The sequence below is a fragment of the Anolis sagrei genome, chromosome 2 (genome assembly GCF_037176765.1).
Source record: "Anolis sagrei isolate rAnoSag1 chromosome 2, rAnoSag1.mat, whole genome shotgun sequence".
Taxonomy (NCBI): Eukaryota; Metazoa; Chordata; class Lepidosauria; order Squamata; family Dactyloidae; genus Anolis; species Anolis sagrei.
In genome coordinates, this window is record NC_090022.1 from 160,754,016 (window position 1) to 160,771,573 (window position 17,558).

The following is a 17,558-nucleotide window of genomic DNA, read 5'->3' on the forward strand; positions in this document are numbered from 1 at the left end:
TGTTTTAGTAATTCACCGAAATCACATTCAGGCCTTCCCTGGGCAACGTTCTCGCAGACGACCAATTCTCTCGCACCAGAAGCAACTTGCAGTTTCTCAAGTCACTCCTGAAACACATACACACACATACACAAAAAATCACCAAAGCAGCCCTGTGAAATAAGCATGTATATACTCAACTCATCCCCTTTCAATTAATCAACTAAATTTTTGCTTGATTTATCTGATTAAATCTCACTGTCCTAAATTACAATGATATTCAGAATATGAAGTCTTGATCACACATTTTCAGTTCAAGTAAGTTTTTGTAGAAATACCTCGTAATATATGTGTCCCCCTGCATTCATCATGAAGGAGATAGTGGACTATCATTTCAGATACTAGGAGGTCATTTTTAGGTTCTTGTGGGTTTTTATCGGGCTATATGGCCATGTTCTAGAGCAGTGGTTCTCAACCTTCCTAATGCCGCAACCCCTTAATACAATGCCTCATGTTGCGGTGACCCCCAACCAAAAAATTATTTTCGTTGCTACTTCATAACTGTAATGTTACTACTGTTATGAATCATAATGTAAATATCTGATATGCAGGATGTACTTTCATTCACTGGATGAAATTTGGCACAAATACCCAATACACCGAAATTTGAATACTGGTGGGGTTGGGTGGGATTGATTTTGTCATTTCGGAGTTGTAGTTGCAGGGATTTATAGTTCATCTATAATCAAAGAGCATTCTTAACTCCGCCAATAATGGAATTGAACCAAACTTGGCACACAGAACGCCCATGACCAACAGAAAAAACTGGAAGGGTTTGGTGGGCATTGACCTTGAGTTTTGGAGTTATAGTTCACTTACATCTAGAGAGCATTGTGGACTTCAGCAATGATAGGTCTGGACCAAACTTGGCACAAATCCTCAATGTGCCCAAATGTGAACACTGGCGGAGTTTAGGGAAAATAGACCTTGACATTTGGGAGCTGTTGTTGCTGGGATTTATAGTTCACCTACAATCAAAGAGCATTCTGAACCTCACCAATGATAGAATTGGACCAACCCCCATGACCAGCAGAAAAATACTGTGTTTTCTTATGGTCTTTGGTGACCCCTCTGGCAACCCCTCGCGACCCCCCCAGGGGTCCCGACCCCCAGGTTGAGAAACATTGTTCTAGAGGCATTTCCTCCTGACATTTTGCCTGCATCAATGGCAAGCATCCTCAGAGGTAGTGAGGTCATTTTTTGGCAGTGGTATTATCTAGAAAGATATATATCTGGACTGTCCAGGGTGGGGGAAAGACCCCTTGTCTGTTTAAAGCAAATGTGAATGTTGCAGTTAGCAAGCTTGAATAGCATTGAGTAGCCATGAAGCTGCAAAGTCAATCAGTAAGGGTATCTGCACAGAGGTAGCCAACAGACCTATGAAGATGCCAGCCACAGATGCAGATGAAACGGCAGGAGAGAATGCTTTTTTGGCCATACAGCCCAAAAAACTCACAGCAACTCATTACATCTCCAATGATTCCATGGCATTGAGCTATGGTTGTTAAGCTGCATTCATTCTACAGAGTAGATGTACTCTGTGTGAACCTCAGGCTGGATCTACGCTGTCATACAATCCAGTTTAAAGCAGATAATCTGGATTATCTAGTTATCTAGAAATATGAGGATTCTATCTTAGACATCTTTGAAAACAAAGAAGCATGCAATTAGCATGCTGACCTAGTTCAGACTTCTCACTTGGAGTCTATATGGCAAACACTGATGAATGGAGGCAAGACAGTCCCTTAACATGTGCCCCAAAGCCATTAATCCATGCTTCAGACAGGTCTTTGTGTTTCTTCAGCCAGAAAGCCAAACAAACAGGTCTGTGGCAGAGCACCTGGCACGCAGGCATCCCAAGAAGCCAGAGAGTCCTTATGCCCCGTCTGCCAGGAAGTGCCACCCGTAGTAAAAGAATCAAAGGCAATGGAAAGAATGGTGGCCTCCCACACACAAATTCCAGAATGTGTTTGTGGCCCCGGTTTTCACATTTTGGCTGTGGCAGGTCTGGTATTGGGGAATAACTTTTTTAAAAGCCAGTTACTGTACTTTGATTTGAAAGAAGCCAATCTATATATATAAGAAGCTTAAGGTCGTAATTAGGCGGTCAAAAACGGAGAAACCACCGGACGAAATCTCACCAAATTTGGCCTGCTAATACCTCTTCCCCCAAGAAATGACCAACAACCCTCAAAACACCAATACGCAACAACACAAACGCACAATACCCGAAAAACACGGAGCATGTGCAGAGGCCTCGGGAGGAATACGATGAGGAAGGACTCCATTTCCCAGCTTCCCCTGTGCCCCTCCCTCTACCCCATCGCTCCCGCCGCTGCAGCAGATTTCGACTCCTATGACAACCGGGCGTACAGCACCTTCGGAGGCAGGCGCAGGTGAGCCAGGGCGGCCTCTCTTCCGAGGCAGAGCGGGAGGCGCCTGGGGCAGGTAGGCCTCGGCACGAGGAGCGGGGATTGTGATGCTGGAGACCTCGAGGCCTGCCCCTCGCTCTCTCTTTCTCCCCCCCCCCCCCACAAGGCCTTTGGGCCTGCTCGCCTCAAGGCCAACCTTTGGCATGGCAATGGATGTCTTTGGGCACGCCTTCCCATTATTGGGGTGGCTTCCTGGGCCCTCCCACACAGCCAGAGCACAATCTAGAGAAACACAAATGTCACCTTCGTTTGTGGGATGAACACAACTCAAAAACCACTGGGGGAATTGACACCAAATTTGGACACAAGACACCTAACAACCCAATGTATGTCCTTCACTCAAAAAGACACAAAAAAACATAGCAGAAGGGACTTAAAAAGCCAAAACAAAACACCCAAAAATTACAACGCATGTAGAAAACCACATATAGATACACAAACACACATATATGCATATACACACATAAAACACATACACAGAAAGGGAGAAGGAAGGAGAGAAAGAGGGAAATAAAGAGGGAAAGAAGGAGGGAGAGAAAGAAGGAAAGAAAGGAAGATAGAGAAGAAAGGAGGGAGAGAAAGAGGGAAAGGAGGAAGGAAGGAAAGAAAGAAAGCAGGGTAGAGAAGGAAGGAAGGGGAGATGAGGGAAAGAAGGAGAGAAGGAAAGAAAGAAAGGTAGAGAAGGAAGGAAAGAGAGAAGGAAATAAAAAAGTGAAAGAAGGAAGGAAAGAGACAAGGAAGGATGAAACCAAACAGCAAAAGAAGCGAGAAAAGAAACAGGTAGAGAAGGAAGAAAGAAGAAGAGAAAGAAAAAGAGGAAAAGAAGGAAAGAGGGAGGGAAGGAAGGAGAGAGAAAAAGAAGGAGGAGAAAGAGGGAGGGAAGGTTTGCCACAGCAACGCGTGGCGGGTACAGCTAGTACTGATATAACAGGAAGAGGATAGATGTTTTCTTCCTCAAGAATGAACGAATACCAACAAAACTGCTGTTTGCTTACTTTTCCTGTTGTTTCATCTTGAGCCAAACAATTTTGAAAAGTCATTTCTTGGGACTACAATCGGGGCTCTGGCTGCAAGGAATGAACCTTTCAAATAATTCTGGGTCTCCTCATGAATTTTCCCTTCATTCCCCAAATATCTAGCATTGGAAAAAGTAATGGATGAAAATACGGTAATGCAACCTGTAACACGTTTTTTGTCCTTGGGTTATAAATGTCATTTCCTAATTGGATCTATCATAAAACCATGGGAAAAGTTTATTAAACTGGAAAAACTTTTGCTTTTGTGGGACATCCTGCAGCACATTTTGTTATAGTTTCTCAATAATATCTCATGGAGTCTAAACCAATTCCACCTAGTTTGTGGCAGCCACATAATACTCCTGACCTCACAATCTTATTAAAAAAACAAAGTATGGATCATCAATGTCGCAATCTCAGGTGACATGCAGAGAAACAACTGGAAAAGCTGATACGATATGAGGATTTAAAGATTGAACTGCAAAGACTCTGGCACAAGACAGTAAAGGTGATCCCAGTGGTGATCGGCACACTGGGTGCAGTGCCTAAAGACCTTGGCCTGCACTTAAACACAATCGGCGCTGACAAGATTACCTTCTGCCAGCTGCAGAAGGCCACCTTACTGGGATCTGCATGCATTATTCCCCGATACATCACACAGTCCTAGACACTTGGGAAGTGTCTGATGTGTGATTCAATACAACAGCCAGCAGAGTGTTTGCTGTGAATTCATCTTGTGGTGTTTCAAATAATAATAATAATAATAATAATAATAATAATAATAATAATAATAATAATACTTTATTTATACCCCGCCACCATCCCCCCAAGGGGACTCAGGGCAGCTTACATGAGACCATGCCCAGCAATACAGTAAAACAATATAACACAAGAACACAACAGAAAATAAGAAAATAAAGAACAACTTAAGATACAAAAACCAATATAAATAAACAAAGCAGCAATATAAAATCAGAACATTAAAACACAAAGAATTGATCACAGTGGGCAGGGCCAATTCCAAGATTAAAATTTAAAACACTGGGTGAGAGGGCAATGTAATGTATCAGCACAGGGGGTCCAGGGGATAAGGTAGGGTTTAATTGCACAACAGGTAAAATAAAGTGCTACTGAGGGCATTTTATGTAGAGTTTGGTCAGGGATTATTGTACATTCAATCATTGAAGGCACACAGGAACAGCCAAGTTTTGAGGCTCCTCCTAAAGACTGCCAGGGTGGGGGCTTGCCTAATATCTCTGGGGAGCGAATTCCAGAGCCGAGGGGCCACCACAGAGAAGGCCCTCTCTCTTGTCCCCACAAGTTGCGCTTGCAATGGGGGAGGGAGCGAGAGAAAGGTCTCACCGGAAGATCGAAAAGATCATGTAGGTTCATAGACGGAAATGCGGTCATGCAGGTAGGCAGGTCCGAAACCATTCAGGGCTTTGTAGGTAAGAACCTGCACCTTGAATTGGGATCAGAAAATAAACGGCAGCCAATGGAGCTTCTTAAACAGGGGGGTTGACTACTCCCTGTAATTCGCACCAGTTAGTAGTCTGGCTGCTGCTCATTGGACCCATGTAGAGCGCATTGCAATAGTCCAATCTAGAACTAACTAAGGCATGGACTACCACGGCCAAATCTGACTTCACGAGGTATGGTCGCAGCTGACGCACAAGCTTCAATAGACTGACAGATTATTTGAAGGCACATTCACATGTATTCACAAATTCAGGAACTCAAACTAGTGACTGAGGCTGGATCTATGCTGCGTATAATCCAGTTCAAATCAGATAATCTGGATTTTGTGTGGTAGATCCAGCCTGTCCTGTTTACAGGAAGGGTGCCATTCAGAGAACTTCCAGTAGAGGGTACAAGAGTCGGGGAATAAATGGCAAGTCCTTGCTTCCCAGATGTTTCTCCATCTGTCCTTGTAAGGCTGGATCTACACTGTCATATAATCCAGGATCTGATCCCAGATTATCTCCTTTGAACTGGATTATATGAGTCTACACAACCAGATCATCCAATTCAAAAATGATAATCTGGAATCAGATATTTGGTCATATGGCAGTGTAAAATTGGCTTTAGTTGTATGGGCATCTCCACAGTAGAATTAATACAGTTTGATTCCACTTTAACTGTCATGACTCAATGTTATAAAATCTTGTGAATGTTCTAGAAGCATTCTCTCCTGGCGTTTCACCTACATCTACGGCAGGCATCCTCAGAAGTTGTGAGGTCTGCTGGAAACTAGGCAAATTGAATTTATATATCTGTGGAAAGAACATGGCCACACAGCCCAAAAAACCTACAGCAACCCAGTGATTCCGGCCATGAAAGACTGCAACAAGGCCTTTGTAGAAATTACCAAGACTATGGTTCTATTTTGCCGCATTAGGAGCCCTGAACCCAGGGAAGATCATGTACCTTTAAATTGCCTGCAGACTTATGGCACCCCCGTAAACTTTGTAGGGTTTTCTTAGGCTAGGAATACTCAGAGGAGGTTTTCCAAATTTCTTTCACTGAAATATAGACTATAGCACATCATATTCTCTAGTGGTCTCTCATCCAAGTACTAACCAAGTCTGGCCCTGCTGAGCTTCCATTATTAGATGGGATATGTTGCCTTCAGGGTATTTAGGCTATGAAAGGAAAGTAATTGCTTTAAAATATTTAAAATATTTTATAATATTTGCTTTTGTCTATGCAAATACAGGTGCAAGAGTCAGGAAAAGAGCCTGGTCAAATCCGAGGTACTATTGTTGTGCTGTTGTAATTTTAGAGTTTTTTTAATACTGGTAGCCAGATTTTGTTCATCTTCATGGTTTCCTCCTTTCTGTTGAAATTGTCCACATGCTTCAATGGATACAAACAAGGACATCTAATCACCTCTCAACAAAAGTTTGCTCTAGGCCCCGTTCAGGCCATTATATGCTAATCAAGGTGGTCAGTTGAAACATTCACACCTAGCTCCAGCAGACAAGAGTCCTTTGTCCCACCCTGGTCATGCCACAGATATATAAACCCTTTGGCCTAGTTCCAACAGACCTCACTACCTCTGAGGATGCTTGTCATAGATGCAGGAGAAATGTCAGGAGAGAATGCCTCTAGACCATGGCCATATAGCCCGAAAAAACCTACAACAGCCCAATAATAATAATAATAATAATAATAATAATAATAATAATAATCTTTTTAACCCGCCACCATCTCTCCAAAGGGACTCGGGGCGGCTAACATGAGGCCAGGTCCAAAATAATACAACATAACAAACACACAATAACAAAATACATCATAACAAAACATGAAATAACAAATAAAATCAACAATATAAAACTGCATAATAAAACCAGCGCCTTTCTCTTCTGTTGCTTTAAATACTATGGGAGTGGGGAATGGGGGCATTTTCCAACCACCACCACAACAATAACACTTTATTTATATTCTGTTCTATCTCCCCAATGGGATTCAGAGCGGATTACTACATATACAGATAGGCAAACATTCAATGCCTTCAATACAGTGGAATAACAATGACATCATACCAATACACAGAACAAAGGTAAAGGCTTCCCCTTTCATCTCCTGCTTTCTGGAGGCTGTGCTCAACTCTGGCCATGGGATGGTGTCCTTGTTCCATATCCTTAGACACCCCTGGTCGTCTTCCTGGCATGGCTATTCACATTTGCAGAATCAGTACCTATTGATCTACTCACATTGATTTGAATGTTTTGGAACTGCTAGGTTGGCAGGAGCTAAGGCTAAAAGCAGGAGCTCACCCTAACCCGCGGCTTCAAACTGCCAACCTTTAAGTCAGCAGTTTCAACAGTTCAATGGTTTAATCCGTTGCACCACTGCAAATTCTGCTCTCCCATGAAAATTTCCCTCAACCCTAAAATAGTTTTGCAATGATATAAAACTTTAGTTGGACATTTCGAAGTATAGTTTAAGCATCCAAAGAAAAGGGGCAGGCAAAACGAATGAGGGAAAGAAAACATTGCAAAGAGAAGTCTAGTCAATGACTTTTTGGCATCTCCTTCTCTGCAATGCTACATATTTGAGGACTGAAGGACATCCGGGCATCCCCTGGACAATGTCCTTGTATACGGCCAATTTTCTCACACCAGAAGCGACTTGCAGTTTCTCAAGTCGCTCCTGATACGGAAAAATATATATATGGCAGTATAATTCCACCCTGAGCTGAATGGAAACTACTATTCATTGCACTCCGGCCCCTTCTACACTGCTATATAATCCAGTTCTAAGCACATGATCTGGATTTTATATGGACGTGTAAAAGTGACCTGAGATGCTATGTACTACAAACAAGAACTGGGATCTTTTATTATTTGGAAATGTATTTAACAAAAGCCTATTTAGACTCTTTGTAAAAAGAGGAAGGAATATTAAGATCTAGATCTCAAGAGGGAGGAATGTAAAATTAAAAGAGAAGTAGACATACACTGCCATGTGTTTCTGAATCCAGATTATTTATTTTGAACTGAATTATATGAGTCTGCATTGTCATATAATCCAGTTCAAAGCAGATAATCTGGATTCAGAAACTGGATTATATAGCAGTGCAGATGGAGCCATAAATACTTAATTACAGTACAACCAGCAAGATGTAAACAAGAAGTACGGTAAGTCTTCTCGAAGGCTTTCATGGCTTGTTGTAGGTTTTTCAGGCTATATGGCCATGTTCTAGAGGCATTCTCTCCTGACGTTTCGCCTGCATCTATGGCAAGCATCCTCAGAGGTAGTGAGGTCTGAGGATGTTTGCCATAGATGCAGGCGAAACGTCAGAGAGAATGCCTCTAGTACATGGCCATATAGCCCGAAAAAACCTACAACAACCAAGAAGTAAGTTGATGTGGAGGGAGCCCCCAGTGGCGCAGTGGGTTAAATCGCTGAGCTGCTGAGCTTGTTGACCGAAAGGTCGCAGGCTCGAATCCAGGGAGTGGCGTGAGCTTCCGCTGTTAGCCCCAGCTTCTGCCAACCTAGCAGTTCAAACATACAAATGTGAGTAGATCAATAGGTACCGCTCCAGTGGGAAGGTAAGGGTGCTAGATGCAGTTATGCTGGCCACATGACCTTGGAGGTGTCTATGGACAATGCCGGCTCTTTGGCTTAGAAATGGAGATGAGCACCAACCCCCATAGTCAGACACGACTGGACTTTATGTCAGGGGACATTATTTAGCTTTACCAAGTCAATGTGGATGAAGTTACTGACAGGAGGAAAGTGCCACTGAGTACAACGTGGAACGAATGTCAAGGTAAACGCATATAAGACTTTAGCTTTAGTGTGCTTAGTACTGCCAATAAAACAAAGCTTTGTTTTAATAATACCCTATGATTTTTCTCTCTCCTGAAGCCAGAAAAATAATTGCAAACTGCCAACTGGGGGATTTTTTTGCCTGGAAAAAATGAATGCCATATGCCCACTTATTCATCTCCTTCCAGGAAAAAAATCAGTGGTCATCCCACTAAGCAAGAAAACAAATACTACCCTTGCCAATTAAGATGAATACTTCTATAGTGTTCAAAGGAAGGGAAATCTAGAGAACCTGCTTTCTTCCCCTCTGTGATGTAATGGAGGAAAACAGAGAACAAAAGAAGGAAAAATCCAGTTCAGAAGACACTGGGGGAGAGAGAGAGATAGAGAGAGAGAAGAGAGAGTTGAGTTGCTGATGTCACAGGAATAATCGAGTATCTGCTTACCACGGTTGAGCCAACTGCTGCGTCAAAATTGCCCACACTATGGATGTGTAAACAAGAAGAAGAATCATACTTTCCCAGTATTGTGGTTGGACAAAAACACTGTCTTAAATAGGAAAGCATACAAAAGCTATAGAACAAATCAGTCTGGCGCAGTGGCCCAAAAAGGCAACCAGTTCTGCAATGCATTAACATGGGAAATAATAGCGTTTGGACCTCACCTGGAATACTGTGCCAATTTCTGGACACCAAATTTCCAAGATGTTCCCCACCTATGACAACGCTCCAGTTTAAGGAACTCCACTGGCTGCCGTTCATTTTCCGGTCCCAATTCAAGGTGCAGGTTCTTACCTACAAAGCCCTGAACGGTTTGGGACCCGCCTACCTGCGTGACTGCATTTCTGTGTACGAACCCACACGATCTCTTCGATCATCTGGAGAGGCACAGGCACGATTGGTGAGGACGAGGGAGAGGGCCTTCTCGGTGGTGGCCCCTCAACTCTGGAACTCACTTCCCAGGGACATCAGACATGCCCCAACTCTGGTAGTCTTTAGGAGGAGCCTGAAAACGTGGTTGTTCCAGTGTGCCTTCTCAGAATAAGGAAATACCCTCAGCAATATGTCCCTAAATGCACTGTATCACTGGTTTAGGATTGTCTGCACGCCCTATCTCTACCTGAAAACTCTATCCCAGTTATATCCTAACTTATCCATGTCCAGCATATTTTTTAAATTTTAAATTATTGCATTTGACCCAGCCATAGGTTTTAAATGCTTGCTGTTATTGTTACTGTCTATTGTTTACTTCTGTTTATGAGATTTATTTTAACTGTTGTATTGATTGTTTTCTTATTGCATTTACTGTTGATGTACTTCGGCCTCAGCCTCACGTAAACCGCACTGAGTCCCTTGGGGAGATGGTAGCGGGGTATAAATAAAGTTTTATTATTTATTTTTATTATTATTAACTGAAAGGTCGCAGGTTCGAATCCGGGGAGCGGCGTGAGCTCCTGCTGTTAGACCCAGCTTCTGCCAACCGAGCAGGTCGAAAACATGCAAATGTGAGTAGATCAATAGGTACCACTCCAGCGGGAAGGTAACAGCGCACTATGCAGTCATGCTGGCCACATAACCTTGGAGGCGTCTATGGACAACACCAGCTCTTCAGCTTAGAAATGGAGATGAGCACCAACCCCCAGAGTTGGACATGACTGGACTTAATGTCAAGGGAAAACCTTTACCTTAGATTGACAGGAGCCAGGGCTAACAGTGGGAGCTCACCCCATTCCGCGGATTCAAACCACCAACCTTCTGGTCAGCAAATTCAGCAGCTCAACGGTTTAACCGGTTGCACCACTGCAGCCACTTTAAGCATTTAAGCCATTTCTAAAGATCCATGAGTATCACTTGGATATGTGGTGCCATCCTAGTTTTAGGTATTTAGGTATTACTATAATGTTGTTTATACAATATAATTGTTAATTGTTAGTACAGCAATATTGTTACACCAAGTACCAGTCACACACAAATGTTACAAAACCACCCAGAATGAGACTATGATAGAAGCTGATCTAAGAATAGACTTCCATGTACTTTGATTTATTGATCTGTGTGCAGTTTTAATCTTGTAACATTGTTGTTCAGGAGGATCATATTGTGTTGTTTTAATAATGTGATGCTATTATTTCGGTACCTTCTTATATCGTTTTGCTATTATGGATCACCTTGGAAAGATCATTGATCCTGAAATGTGGTTGAAAAACCCATTAAACAGTAAAATGAAACCAACCTGGCTTTTAGAGAGAAAGGTTTGGAGCTATAAAAAGATAATTACAACAAACGTTCTCTCAAAATACTCTGGACGGGTTTTGTTTTGAACCGCTTTAGTCTTAAAATACGTTCAAGAGCAGAACTTTGACCCATATTGTGAATCTTTGGTTTTCCAGCTTAACCTAAAATGAAAGGCTGGCTAATAATAGACACTGATTGAGGATTTGGCATCGTTTTCTCAACCAAAGGGAGAAAGGGGAAAGTTGACCAGTTCTGGAACTAAAGGGCTCCAAACACACAAGAGATTGTGGATTTTTCCCCTTCCCCTAAACTCAGTACCATGGTCTCTTTGGGTCCACTGGGGTTTGGTTCAAGGACCTCCTGTGGATACCAAAACTAGTGAATGCCAATTGAGTCCTGTATAAAAAATGGCAAAATCAAGGTTTGCTTCCTGGGGTTTGGGGGGTAGAGGATTTTTTCAAGCCACGTACACTTGAATCCATTGATATTCATAGATACATATAAAATTATTTAAACTGGATTATAAGTGTACAACCAGCCACAGCAGGCCCGTAGCCAGGATTTTGTTTTGGGGTGGGGGCTGAGTTTGGTTCGGGGGGGGGGGGCTGAGTCTGAGTGAAAGAGGGTCTAGCCTAGCAAACCTTTTGTATCGTTACCCCAATACCCCCATGCATATGGGATATATTGAGAATGGTGATCAGATCATGATATGAATCAACATAACAGTTTAAATAATGTACCAGTAAGGCCTTCTCGCGGACCACCATAAGAATTTCAGCCCCCCCCCCCCCCCCCCCGGCTACATGCTTGAGCCACAGGACTCTTCCACGCAACCTTATATCCCAGAATATCAATGCAGAAAATCTCACATTATCTGAGTGTGGACTCAGATAACCCAGTTCAAAGAAGACATTGTGGGATTTTCTGCCTTGATATTTCAGTCCACACTGCCATATTATTCAGTTCAAAGCAAATAATGTGGGATTTTATTCAGCTGTGTGGAAGGGGCCTCAGGCTGGATCTACACTGCCATATAATTCAGATTATCAGATAATCCACATCATCTGCTTTGAAGTGGATTATGTGGATCTACACTGCCATTTTGCTTCATTCAAAGGAGATAATCTGGATTTTACTTACTTTACTTACTTACTTACTTAGACGATTCCTCGTAGTCCAAGGATGATGGTCCTCCAAGGTTGGTGTTCTGTCGGTGGGTCCGTAGGTGACTGTGGAGCCCTATTCTTGACCTGCATCTTCTCCCGCAGTGAGGGCATTGGTTTCCAGGTGGAAGGCGGTCCCAGTCGGGGTTGGCTTGATGTGCCTTCCTCTTGGCACATTTCTCTCTTTCGTCCTCCATTCATGCCTCTTCAAATTCTACAGCACTTCTGGTCACAGCTGACCTCCAGCTAGAGCACTAAGGGCCAGGGCTTCCCATTTCTCAGTGTCTATGCCAGAGTTTTTAAGGTTGGGTTTGAGCCCATCTTTAAATCTATTTTCCTGCTCACCAACATTCAATTTTCCGTTCTTGAGTTCGGAGTAGAGCAACTGCTTTGGGAGACGGTGGTTGGGCATCCGGACAATGTGGAGTTGATGGCGGAGGACCATCGCTTCAATGCTTGTGGTCTTTGCTTCTTCCAGCACGCTGACATTTGTCCACTTGTCTTCCCAAGAGATTTGCAGGATTTTTTCGGACATCTGTGCATGATTTTTTTCAATGTGTGGAGATCAGTGTACCACTGATCAACACACAGTCTTCACAGAGTGAGGTTCCACTGGTGGCATAAACATAGAGACTGTGTTTTCTCAATCTGTTGCAGCCTTCTTCCGCCTTCACAGATGTTGTAACATGTACCATGTTATCCTCCGCCTGCTCCACCGTTGAGGTCTTTGAGGTTCATTGAGGTTCGTTGAGGACCATTGAGGTTCATTGGAACACGCAAGTCCCCTCACCATGACAAGGTGACAGTCCATTGAGGGGGTCTGGATTTTAAATGGCAGTGTAGAAGGGGCCTCAGACCAACACCAAGTTTTGAGCCCTTGTAGAAAGCATGGTGTCTTTGTTGCTTCTGTGTAATAACATAGATATACCAATAAGGGGGGAAATAAAGTATTCCACACATGCACAAAGGAGCGCTCATTTTCCACCAAATTATAGCTGCCGAGATAAATGTTCACAGCTAATTATGTCTGAGTGCTGGGAATGGGAAGTGAAGTGAAATAGTTAGAGCACTGAATCTGGAAAGGCTGCAGAGTTCCCTTTTAAAGGGCCAAAGGCAGTGTGTCACATGACCCCCAGCTCATTGCTAGAGAGCAGTGTACTATTACATGTCCGACTCTGTGCATGGCTTTTGCCCGCTTGCAAGTTAGGGTCAAATACAGTTGAACAGGGAGGGGAAAAAGAGCCTCTTGGTCAGAGACCTTTCTATCTTGTTCTGGATTTATGGCTCTGAGTGAGAACAGAGAAGGGCCACCTTGGCGTACAGAGAATATGCAAAAGTACCTCAGGCCATGTGCAGAATCTATTTCACTTTCCATAAAAGAACTAGAGCTCATACTTACCAGCCCAGAGTTAGAAGAATACCTTGATTTTTCGTGATAGCAGTTACCCATCGAGTCATATGATAGATTATAGTTTTTTATTTATTGTGTCAGGGACAGACCAAATAGTTGCATTGCATTTTTTAACAAACAAACAAACAAAACACAAAGTTTGCAAGCTTGGTAGTCGATTAAATGTCCTTTGACCAGTATCTGGCCACTTGGAGTGCCTCTGGTGTTGCCGCAAGGAGGTCCTCCATTGTGCATGTGGCAGGGCTCAGGTTGCATTGCAGCAGGTGGTCAGTGGTTTGCTCCTCTCCACACTCGCATGTCATGGATTTCACTTGGTAGCCCCCAGAGGTGGCCCTAGGTAATTTTCAATGGTAAGCAAACAGTATTTTGGCACCCCCGCCCCCTCCAACCAATCATTGATATGGAGCAGGAACAAGAGGGACTAGGCGAGGCTCAAGGGCCCGGCCCCTTCGGGAAGAGGATCGCCTGGCAGTAAGGCAAGGAAGCCGAGGCTCCCCAGCTAGGGCTGTTGTGAGCCAAGGGGGCTCTCCTCAAGTGGTGGTCGAGGGGCATTTACAGAGGCACCTCTGCACCCCTGGCAAAAAAAGTGTACTGCGACCGCTTACTTTGCGTAATGGACGAGCCGCCCCTGGTAGCCCCATTTCTTAAGCTTGGCTCTGCATCTCGTGGTGCCAGAGCTCAGTCTGTTCAGCGCCTTCCAAGTCATCCAGTTTTCTGTGTGCCCAGTCTCTCATTTGGTATCAGCCATTGATTGAGGTTCTGGGTTTGAGCCTGCCACTTTTTGACTCTCGCTTGCTGGGGTGTTCCAGTGAGTGTCTCTGTAGATCTTAGAAAACTATTTCTTGATTTAAGTCGTTGGCGTGCTGGCTGATACCCAAACAGCGGGTGGGCCGGAGATGTCACTGCCTTGGTCCTTTCACTATTGGCTGCTACTTCCTGGTGGATGTCAGGTTGTGCAATACCGGCTAAACGGTGTAATTTCCCCAGTGGTGTAGGGCGCAGACACCCTGTGATAATGTGGCATGTCTCATTAAGAGCCACATCCACAGTTCCAGCGTAGTGAGATGTGTTCCACACTGGGCATGCATACTCAGCAGCAGAGTAGCATAGCGCAAGGGCAGATGTCTTCATTGTGTCTGGTTGTGATCCCCAGGTTGTGTCAGTCAGCTTTGGTATGATATTATTTCTAGCGCCCACTTTTTGCTTGATATTCAGGCAGTGCTTCTTGTAGGTCAGGGCACGGTCCAGAGTGACTCCCAGGTATTTGGGTGCGTTGCAAAGCTCCAGTGGGATTCCTTCCCAGGTGATCCTCAGAGCTTGGGATGCTTGTCTGTTCTTAAGATGAAAGGCACATGTCTGTGTTTTAGATGGGTTGGGGATCAGCTGGTTTTCCCTGTAATAGGTGGCAAGAGCTTCGGAGAGCTTCTGTTCTACCATCGCAAATCTCCCTGCTTGAGTGGTAATGGCACAGTCATCTGCATAGATGAAACTCTCTGTCCCTTCTGGCAGCGGCTGGTCATTTGTGTAAATGTTGAACATGGATGGAGCAAACACGCTCCCCGTTCTTCTGTTTCCGCCATCTGCTTCTCTGGCCCTGGACCTCAACAAAAAGCTCCTGTTTTGTAGCAGGTTTCCTATGAGGCAAGTGAGGTGGTAGTCCTTTGTGATATTATACATTTTTCTCAGGAGGTGGCGCTTTACAGCGTTATAAGCCGCTGACAGGTCTATGAAGACAGCTCCTATGATCTGGTGCCTTTCAAAGGCATCTTATAGTTAATCTATCATAATGTTTTCTGGTGTTGAGGGTGTGTGACTTGCCCAAGATCATGCAGTGGGTTTTCATAGCTGAGTGGAGATTTAAAACCTGCTCTCCAGGGTCATAAGGTGCGTCTACACTGTAGAAGCAATGCAATGTAACTGCCACTGCCCAATACTATGGAATCATGGGAGTTGTCATCTTATAAGGCCTTTCGCCTTCCTTGCCAAAGAGTGTTGGTGCCTGTCCAAACTACAAATCCCAGGATTCCATACCATTGAGCCATGGCAATGCAAGTGGTGTCACATTGCATTAATTAATTCATGCACCCAGTCAAAGCGCTACACCACACCAGCCCTCTACCGTCATGGTTTTAGAAAAATTGGCATTTTCTGAACAAACAAACAAAAACCACCCAGACACTGGGACTTTACAAACAAGCTTCTAAGAGCCTCAGTTCATGTTACCAAATAAAGTAGTGAAGGGGAATTTGTGTTTGTTTTTCAGACAACACAGCTTTGCTTTAAAAAGAAACAACTCTGCTCTTCAGATTGTCTGATTTTTTTTTAATGCAGAGTTAATCTTAATAATTGGAAGCTCTTCACGGCAGGGGCTTCGGGGATGTATTTGCACAGGACACAGGCAGCCACTTTGCCTTTCCAGGGACACCGCAGACGCAACAACTCTCAAGAGTGCCCCTAGAAATGTGCAGAGTGCATCTCCCCCCCCCCCCCGCAACACATACACACACATTGACCAGCCCTTACAAACAGTAAAGCAGCCCCAAGAAGTGTCCCTAGGCATGTGCAGAGCACATTCTTTACTCTCATTGACCAGGCTTTACAACCAGTAAAGCAGTCCCAAGAAGTGTCCCTAGGCATGTGCAGAGCACATTCTTCACTCACATTGACCAGGCTTTACAATCAGTAAAGCAGTCCCAAGAAGTGTCCCTAGGCATGTGCAGAGTTCATCTTTTCCCCCACATCACTAGGCTTTACAAACAGTGAATCAGCTGCAAGAGAGTCCCTAGGCATGTGCAGAGCGCATTCCTCCCTCACATAGAACAGGCTTTTCAAACAGTAAAGCAGTCCCAAGAGTGCCTCTTGACATGAGTAGAGTGCATCCTCCTCCCTGAACTGACCAGGCTTTATAAACTGTAAAGCACTCCCAAGGACTGCCCCTAGGCATGTGCAGAGTGCATCTCTTTCCCCACATTGACCAGGCTTTACAAACAGTGAAGCAGTCCCAAGAGTGTCCCAAGAGCATGTGCGGAGTGCACCTCTCTTTCTCATTGACCAGGCTTTACAAGCAGCAAAGCAGTTCTGAGAAATGTTTCTAGACATGTGCTGAGTACCTATCCCAAGAGATGACTGAAAGTGCCTCTAGGCACGTGCAGAGTGCATTCGCACCCCCTCTCTGGATTGACCAGGCTTTTCATATTGTAAAGCAGTCCCAAGAAGAGCCACTAGGCGTGTGCAGAGTGCATTCCCACCCTCTCCCCGAATTGACCAGGCTTTACAAGCAATAAAGCCGTCCCAAGAGTGTCCCTAGGCATGTGCAGAGTGCATCTCTCCTTCTCATGAGCCAGGCTTTACAAGGAGCAAAGCAGTCCCAAGAAGTGCCTCTAGACATGTGCAGAGTGCATTCCCACCCTCTCCCTGAATTGACCAGGCTTTACAAGTGATAAAGCCGTCCTAAGAGTGTCCCTAGGCATGTGCAGAGTGCATCTCTCCTTCTCAGGCTTTACAAGCAGCAAAGCAGTCCCGAGAAGTGCCACTAGGCATGTGCAGAGTGCATTCCCACCCTCTCCCTGAATTGACCAGATTTTACAAGCGATAAATCCTTCCCAAGAGTGTCCCTAGGCATGTGCAGAGTGCATCTCTCCTTCTCAGGCTTTACAAGCAGCAAAGCAGTCCCAAGAAGTGCCACTAGGTATGTGCAGAGTGCATTCCCATCCTCTCCTTGAATTGACCAGGCTTTACAAGTGATCAAGCTGTCCTAAGAGTGTCCCTAGGCATGTGCAGAGTGCATCTCTCCTTCTCAGGCTTTACAAGCAGCAAAGCAGTCCCGAGAAGTGCCACTAGGCATGTGCAGAGTGCCTCTCCCCAGGGGTGACTGGAGGTCTGGCGAGTAGAGGAGGCATCAAACGAGGAGAAGGGGGCATGCCTTGGAGGCAAGCCTTTCTCCCACTCCGGCCTTTCCTCCTCCTCCAGCCCCTCCCCTCTTGCTC